Below are 9,661 nucleotides of genomic sequence, written 5' to 3' on the forward strand. Positions count from 1 at the left end.
TAATCTGGACACTGAGACTCCTTCCTTCTAGGCTTCACATGTGTGAAATGTAAGGACCAGTCTAGGGCCCCTCAAAAGTCTAGTAGATATAAACCCTGTGATGCTTTCTGGCTCCAGAGTAAACAATATGGAGAATCATATTGAACCCGCTCACTCTCATGACCCTTAAAAAATACCAGACAAGGGGAGAGAAACTGTTTTATGACTAAAATCTCAAATATGCTAATTTCTGAACATAGAGACAAGTGAAGAATTGTGTTGTTATGCTATTAAAATGTGTGATTATCCACATTGTTTGGTGTGTGACCCTCAGCCTTATTTGCACACTATTCAAACCCTGCTTTGAAATCACAATTATTAATTTCTTTATGTTTTTTATGGTGCTCATTACTGTAGGATTGCAGTGCTGTACAGATACAAATGAATCTATTTTCACAACACATGAAGTAAGGTGGTATTATTATGCCACTTTTACAGATGGGGAACCGAAGTACAGAGAGATTAAAGTCAAGAGTCTGTTAATGTTGGGTGCCCAATTTGAGATAGCTAGGGCCTGAGTTTTCAGACTATATGTTATATAGCACTTATTATGTAAAGAACAACACTCCCATTGTGATTCCAATTGTCATGGTTAGTTCTCAGCACAACATTTTGATTAAAACACTAGAACAATATAAAATTAACATGGCACACACTAAATTGATTAAAAACTGGCTGATAGGTCTCCAAATGTAATTGTTAATGGGGAATTTTCATTGAGTGGGTGTGTTTTCGGTGCTGTCCTGCAGGGATTGGTTCTTGGCCTTTCGCTAATTAACATTTTTTATCAATCACCTGGAAGAAAACATAAAATCATCACTGATAAAGTTTGCAGATGATACAAAAATAGGGGAAGTGGTAAATATGAAGAGGACACATCACTGATTGAGAGCAGTCTAGATAGTTTGGTGAATGGGGCACAAGTAAACAATCTGTGTTTGAATATGACTAAATGTAACTATATATATCTAGGAACAAAGAAAGAAAGCCGTACTTACTGTAAAGGGGAGATTATCCTGGGAAGCAGTGACTGAAAAAGATTTGGGGATTGTGGTAGATAATCAACTAAACATGAGCTCCCACTGGTAAGCTGTGACAAAAAGAGCTAATGCAGTCTTGAGATGCATAAACAGGAGAATCTTGAGTAGGAGTAGTACGCTACACAGTTATGTCAACATAATTTGACTTGTTTCAACTTAGTTTTGCATGCATCCACATCTAAATTTGTCTCCTGCTGACATAGGTACCCTGTTACACAAACACAATAACACCACTTCCCCAAACAAGTAGGCCAAAGTCACTCACAACAGTAGTACTAATGTAGACATTACATTACACTACATTATCTGTGTTGACTCTAACAGTCCTCTAGCAGCTGTCCCACAATGGCTCATCTCCATGACAGTGGCTACTCTGATCACACTTTCTAACTCCATTGCCTAGGGTGGAGTCACATATACCAGAAGTCCCCTTCTCCCCTTTAAAAATCTCAAGGAGCTTTGGAAATGCCTTTTCCTGGTTGCCCACCTTGGCAAGCATCCAGCCATGCTGACTCATTGCACAAAGAGAGTTCCACCTAGACCTTCCACCTGGATCTCCTTGGCCTGTGGGGAAAGAGGCTGTGCAAACCTAACTATGGAGCAACAGAAGGAATATAGATATGTACACACATATTGTGCAAGGGATGTGTGATGTTTCATTCCATATTCTTTATGAAAATATGCTTATGATATGAATATAACATAACTGAAATATACTTTATGCAAGATGTCTCATGTGAGATATCATTGGAAAGGTTAGGATTTACTGAATGTGATTATCCAATTTGTATGCCTGTATCATATCTGTATCTGACGTTAGGAATATTAACTATGTATCTGTATTTCAAAAACGTTACTTTGGGTGTCACCCCAACCAACTCTTCAGGTACAACAATGGAAAGGCCAGACAGTGCTAATGGGCCATTAGAAGAGACAGTGGACTGTAAAAGTGCTTAGTCTTCCTGTAGATGCTCCAGACAGCCTACAAGTAATGGCTGCCACAGCCCTGCAGAGACATGGGTCTGAGTCACCTGGTACTGGACTTACCCCTTGGAATGCCAGTGTTCTTCCACTGGGAGACAAAGGGTTCCCGCCTTACACAAGAGTTATATAAAGCAGGGGAGTGACATCTTCATGGTTCTCTCCTCTAACTCCCCACCCAAAGAGATACTGAAACACACCTAGAAGCAAAAACTGAACTGGGGGGGAGAACGGTTGAGCCCAAGCTGGAAGGGCGTCTAGCTTGTGAGTAATAATACCTGAGGTCTTAAGCTGGAGACCAGTGCAGCTGCCTTTTCAAGAATTTCTGTAATCTACCTGCTACAATATCAGGGTGAGAAATTACTATTTGTAACCAATTTCTTTAGTGAAACAAACTTAGTATGCATGTTTGTTTTTATTTGCTTAGTAATCTGCTTTGTTCTGTTTGCTATCTCTTTAACCACTTAAAATCCACCTTTTGTAGTTAATATACTTATTTCTTGTTTATAATATAACCCAGTTTATGTAATTTCTAATGGGGGGGAGGGCAAGAAGTCATGCACATCTCTTTTCACATTGAGGAAGAGGGCAAATTTTTATGAGCTTGCACTGTGCAGATTTTTCAATACAGCGCAAGACGGTATTATTTTGGGTTTATCTCCCAAAAGCGGTGTGCACGTGAGTGCTGGGGGAGTCCTCTCATACAGAGCTGGCTTCAGTCTCTGTCTGCAGCGGGGTGTGGCCCTACCTTTATGTGTGTGCTGCAAGAGCCTGGAGAGCCTAATTCAGCAAAGCAGGGAAAGGGAACTCAGGCTGGTTGAGCGGGAGAGGCTCAGTGAAATCCTAGTACATCAGGTGGCATCCCAGAAGGGGGGTCCAACCCGTCACAGGATGCTAAGCCTGGGGCACAAGAGAGATGAGCAGCAAAGCCAAGTGAAAGCCAAGGGACTTTGGCAGGCATATCAGAAGGCAAGGGAGGACAACAAGAAATATGGGGCTGCCCCACAGACCTGCTGCCTCTACAGAGAAATATGCCAAGCATGCCATACTTGGTGGAGACCCCACCAGCACCCCAAATATGACTGTGAACTCTTTGTGAGAGCTGGGTGTGGAAACCCCTGCAGTGTAAAGCAAAGAGGAAGATGGGGTAGGGAATGCAGAGGGGGATGCAATCCTGGAGCTTTTTGAAACTTCACTGGAATTGAGCAAGTCCTACCAGGTGAGTGCTATATGAGTCTGGTGATGAAAGGGAAAGAAGCTAAAGTAAGTGTATTGATGCATTATCTATATAATATATATAAAATAAGGTTCCAGGATTGTCACTCTGTCTGTGTGTCACTCTGAAGCCTAGAATGTCTGCTGAGCCAGTGTGAAGCAATGGAAACTGCTGCAAGCATGGTTGAGAGCTCTTTTTGTTTAGAATACCACTAAATTCAATCATCACTGAGATTCATGGCCTTTTACTGTCCAATTTTTACATTCTCGACCATTTTGACTTTATGAATTACACCCTGTGAGAGCATGGGCTTTCCTCTATAGGCATGTATCTGTACCATGCCAAGAGTCTACAATCATTATGATATCAGAGGTAATTCAACCAATCACCACCCTTACTCCACAGGAAATTTGCATGCAACAGTTTCATTGATTGTAGTGTTACTTAGGGTTTTTCTGAACCCAAAGCTTTGGGTAACTTTGTTGCAAGGCGCTGTCAGGGAATAAATCAATGGGGACACAGCACATCAGTCTGAAACGTGATTGATATAAACAACACAAACAAGAGGGCTTTCACTTAAAGCTTCTACTTTATTTAGTCTCAAGCACATACAAATGCAATAGGTTATTGAGAACCCCAAATCAATAGTTACCCCAAAGGTCTGGAGTGGTCAGCGACAGCCTTCTGGTGTCCAGCCTTCCATCTGCGGCTGGGAACCTTAAGATGGATTCACAGCAAAGTCTGCTTGACCTCTTTCTCCTTTTTATGCTCAAAACGTCACATTGCTTGTCAATCACCAATAACCATGGAGCAAACACAAACTGTTAAGAAGTTTCAAGCTGTTATACAGATGTGTTTTTGCAGAGTCTACGGTCTCATGGGCCCTGACAAACACACACCAGAAGTCAAATGTAGATAGACTTCCTGTCTTTCAATACCTCATACTTCAGCAGTTTAAAAGAAAGCCCGACAGGATGGCATAGGGTCATGCGCAATTCTTGTCACTTCCCCTCTCCTCCTGGCCTGCCTAGTTATGGTAAGGCCTGCTACAAAGGCCTATGAGCTTCGCTGCTTTTGGCAATAAGTGTAGCAATTGATATTCCAATTATTGGCAGTGGCCTGGGCGTTTTGCTGCAATCTCAGTGTTTCCCCTAACAGTATGAGGGAGACTGGATGCTGGATTATATGGCACAACTGCCACATTTCTTCAAATCACCCACGCAACAACGTAATCAGCACACATAATAACTGCAAACTCATATAGCCCCCACCACAGCACACCCCTCCTCCATTCACCACCTGCAGAAATCCACACTAATCTCCCAAGACAACCAGTGAAACTGTTGCATGCATATCAACTGACTTTACGCATTATACCTGTTCCTATAAGCATATTTGTTTTTCTTTTCTGTGCCTAAAACCACCTCTACCCTGACCCTTCTCCCTTATTTAAAAGTGGCGCCCTTCTGCCTACTTAGAGCACAAAAGAATTTACTTTTGATTTGTTGCCTTTTTAAAAAACAATTAAAATGAATGTTTTGGAACGCATCTATAGTTGTCACTTCAGTCAGCTACCGCTCTGCTTAACACACAGCATTTTAATATATTTATAGTGAAATCAGGTATAAGAATATTCAGCAAAGCACAAAGATTCAAGAAACAGTGAGTGGAAATATTGGAAACACATGGTTACATATAAAATAAAATCATAATATGCATTCTAGAACCTAGACTTAATTAACTAGATACTCTCATGTATTGTAACATAATGCTAACCCAAAATCCTTGCAGCACTTTGCTGGCTTGGCTGTGATCCTTCTTTTATGAGACAGACACACTGACAGCTTGCCTCCTAGATTAAAGACCCAGTGTGTCTCTTTTCTCCCCAAGATATATCAGTTCCAGCCTTTGTCTTCATTTAAAAACAGGACACATCACCGCTGTTTTATTTCTTCCTGTAGATTTTCTTGCTTGTAGATTTTGTATCTTTCTATTGGCACTTAGCTCAGTGTGCAAATATGCCTTCCTTGTGAAGCATACAATATACAAATGACCAGAAGGGAAATAAGCATCTGTTATCTCCTGCCTGAAAGGAACATGTCCTAGCCATGTCATCTGCTGGTGACCGGCCTTAATTCCAAGATCTTAAGAACATAATTTGCAGTATAGATACATAACTCCTTAATTATTATCCATCCAGACATTTTGCAATGATTATGATGACTAGTGGGCTAAAGTCTCTTGGTAGAGATTCGCATGCCACCCTTTGGTGAACTATTATGCATATTTCTGACCCAGGAGATTGCTGTAAATCTCTGTGTATCCCCTGTGCGTTCTGACAGTTGGCATAAAGAGGTCTCTGGTCACAGTGTTTAGGTAGCTAGTATACAGTTTTATGAGCAAGGGGTAGGCTGGGTCCTTCAGATTCACTACTGGCATTTCAACCTCACCAGTGTGAATGTGCTGGTCAAGGAAGAATGTCCCTGCTTGTAGCTCCTGGAAGAGTCCTCTGTTCTTATAGATGCAAGCATCATGCACCTTCCTTGACCATCCTACATTAATGTAGTGAAGTGAAGTCCCAAGTGATCCACTAGCTCTTGCATAAACATGGAAAAATATCCCTTTCGGTTTATGTATTCACTGGCAAGGTGAGGTGGTGCCAGAATAGGGTTATGCATCTCATCTACTGTCCCACCACATTTCAGGAACCCCATTTGCTTCAAAACCAGCTACTATTTCTTGCACACTGCTAATATTCACAGTCCTGTACAGACGCTAAATGGCCTTGCATACGTGGAGGACAGTGGTCCCTACTGTGTGTTTTCCAACTGAACTTATTGCCCACTGACCAATAGCTATCTGGCACTGCAAGCTTCCGAGTGTGATCACCACTGGCTTTTCCACTGTCAATGCAGCTTTTATTTTGGGGTCCCTGTGCTCTACGGCTGGGGTGAATAAAGTACACAGATCCAGGATTATTGCCTTTTACAGCTGAAAGTTCTGAAGCCACTGCTCATCATCTGCATTTCAATGCGATCCCACCACTCAGTATTTGTTTTTTGGACCCAGAACTGCCTATCCCCTGTGTGGAGCTACTCTGTGAATGCCAGCAGCAAACTGACATTTTTACCTGCTGTCTCTGTAATCCATTCCCTATCCTTGGGTATCTCATCTTCATCACTGCACCATCAGTTGTAAGAGCAGTCATTGAAGTCCTACAGAAACAGGAGAATCCTGCATCCTGCATTAGCAATGGACATGAGAACTGCACTGAGCTGTGCAGGGTCCATGCTTCTGCCACAGATATGGTGGAGACTGAAAAGTGGTACGCTGAACACTGGGAATTTTTGAAAAGGCGTGAAAATAATGGGCTGGAATAAACATGGGATGGGGAAAATGGCATTGTGGGAACTTAACTCCTCATTCACAGAAATCTCTGGGTGAATTACTGGTATAACACAAAGCATTGCAAAAATATCCCACAAGTCATTGGGCTAGATGGTGGTGCCTGATGTGATCGTCCCCCTCTATTCGACATTGGTGAGGCCTCATCTGGAGTACTGTGTCCAGTTTTGGGCCCCACACTACAAGAAGGATGTGGATAAATTGGAGAGAGTCCAGCGAAGGGCAACAAAAATGATTAGGGGTCTGGAACACATGACTTATGAGGAGAGGCTGAGGGAACTGGGATTGTTTAGTCTGCAGAAGAGAAGAATGAGGAGAGATTTGATAGCTGCTTTCAACTACCTGAGAGGTGGTTCCAGAGAGGATGATTCTAGACTATTCTCAGTGATAGAAGAGGACAGGACAAGGAGTAATGGTCTCAAGTTGCAGTGGGGGAGGTTTAGATTGGATATTAGGAAAAACTTTTTCACTAGGAGGGTGGTGAAACACTGGAATGCGTTACCTAGGGAGGTGGTAGAATCTCCTTCCTTAGAAGTTTTTAAGGTCAGGCTTGACAAAGCCCTGGCTGGGATGATTTAATTGGGGATTGGTCCTGCTTTGAGCAGGGGGTCAGACTAGATGACCTCCTGAGGTCCCTTCCAACCCTGATATTCTATGATTCTGGCACACTGAGATATCTCCCCATGGAACAGCACATCTTCTGTTGACACAGCTACTTGTGGTGAGGATGCATAGCACTGAGGCAAGCAGCCACGTCTGCACACGCTTGAGCAAACAAAAGCCAGCAGCTGTTCACCAAAAAAACTTCAGTTGACCAAACTTTGTAGTGTAGATTCAGCTTAAGAACAGAGAATACAAGGATGGTCTCATGACTAATGGAGAGGATTGGAAATCAGGAGACCTGATGTCACAGTTCAAGGCTGGCTGCACCTTTGATTCCTTAAAGTGTTGCTGAGGGCATTCCCTTCAGGGGATAGGCACTGAGCTTTACCCTCTGGGGCAGAATTCTACGATTCACCTAGTCTTTTGACAGGGCCACAGGTGCCAACTCTGTGAGTGCTCCGGGACTGGAGCTCCCATGGGGAAAAAAATGTGGGTGCTGAGCAACCCAATCAGCGCCTCTCCCTCCCTCCAGGACTTCCTGCCTGCCTCAGATCAGCTGTTCTGTGACATGCAGGAGGTGCTGAGGGAGAGGGGGAGTAGCAAGGGCGGGGTGCACTCACCGAAAAGGGGCAGAATGGGGTGGGAAGAGGTGGGGTGGGGATGGAGCAGGGGTGGGAAGACGCGGGGCAGGGGCAAGAAGAGTCAGGGCACAGGTGGGGCCTTGGGGGAAGGGGTGGAGTGGGGGCAGGGCCCAGGGCAGAGCAGAGGGTTGAGCATTCCAACTGAACTTATTCCCCGCTCCCCCCCTGCCCCCGGCCTGACACAGTAGAAAGTCAGCACCTCTGGACAGGGCTGCAGGTGCAGCAACCCCTGTGTACCCACTATCATTGTTTTGCAGGGCCAGCTGGATTTGGCTGCCCTGCAAGACTTCCCTTTGAGAGCTGTGACACAATGCATTGACGTAAAACAGCCTTGCCAAACAAAATATTACTTAATCTCAACAGAAGGAACAAAGTATAAATAAGAAGGGTTTAACACAACCCAATAGTTTACATGCATTTTTCTTACCTAAAATGTAGGTAGGTTTAACTTTTCCATCCACCCCATAAGTCTGTACTTATGTCTTTCTTCCCTGTGCTTTCAGGAGTTGTCTAGTTAGCAGTTCCAAAGCTCTTTGCCTCATGGTATGTCTGCATTAAACTTCTACAGTGGCACAGCTGTACTGCTGCAGCACTTCAGTGTAGACACTCACTACAATGATGGGAGGGGTTTTCCTATAACTGTAGTTAATCCACCTTATCAAGAAGTGGTAGCTAAGGACATGTCTGCAGTTACCGGGGATCGATGCTGCAGCAATCAATGCACCAGGGGTCGATTTAGTGGGTCTAGTGAAGACCCACTAAATTGACCACAAGTTGCTCTTCCTTCGACTCCGGTACTCCACTGGAATGAGAAGCGTAAGGTAAGTCGACGAGAGAGTGTCTCCCATTGACCCAGCATGGACTAGGTCCTAAGCTACGTCGACTCCAGCTATGTTATTCACGTGGTTGGAGTTGCGTAACTTAGGTCAACTTACCCCCGTAGTGTAGACAAGGCCTAGGCCAATAGAAGAATTCTTCCATCAAGCTAGATCTGTTTACACCAGGGCTTAGGTTGGCTTAACTATGTCATTCAGGGGTGTGGATTTTTCATACCCCTGAGCACTGAAGCTGGGTTGTGTTAACTTTTTAGTGGAGATCTGGCCTCAGTTTCCCACCTGGATTTCCCCCTCCCTGTGCAAAGCCAGTGGTGTTGAACCCAGCATGGTGAAAGGTAAACTTAAAAGAAATTGGCATCTGCATTGTGCTTTTAAGTACCAGTGAATGATACTATCTGATGCTTATTGTCTCCCTTCCTGTCCTGTGTGCAAGACAGCTCCTGTTGGAATTAACCCTTGGTAATCACATTGCCAACAACACAATAAGTGAGCAAATGGAACATATAATAGTCATAAATATTACAGGTGTCTTCCAGGTCCTTCACATCTGAGTTCTATTACTGACTTTTGCCAGGGTCTTCCTGTGTTGGGCAAGTCAATCTGTGCTTCCGTTTTCCCACCTATAAAATAGGGTAATAAACCTAATTAATTTTAGAGGGCAGGTTGTGAGGTTTAGCCTATTAATATTTGTTAAGTGTTTTGCAATCCCCTGAAGGAAGGTACTCTTGATGTGCAAAGTATTGTTATTGTTTTATTAACACATTTTTATACTAGTGTTTTCCCAGCTTTGTTATAATGCTGTTGAGACATCTCCTTCTACCTGACCATGCAAGGGAGGGGAAGAAGGACTTCTGTGCCCTCCCTGACCTTGCTGGGAAGACAGAAAGAAAATGAAATGTA

This window comes from Eretmochelys imbricata, chromosome 3 (genome assembly GCF_965152235.1).
Source record: "Eretmochelys imbricata isolate rEreImb1 chromosome 3, rEreImb1.hap1, whole genome shotgun sequence".
Lineage (NCBI taxonomy): Eukaryota > Metazoa > Chordata > Testudines > Cheloniidae > Eretmochelys > Eretmochelys imbricata.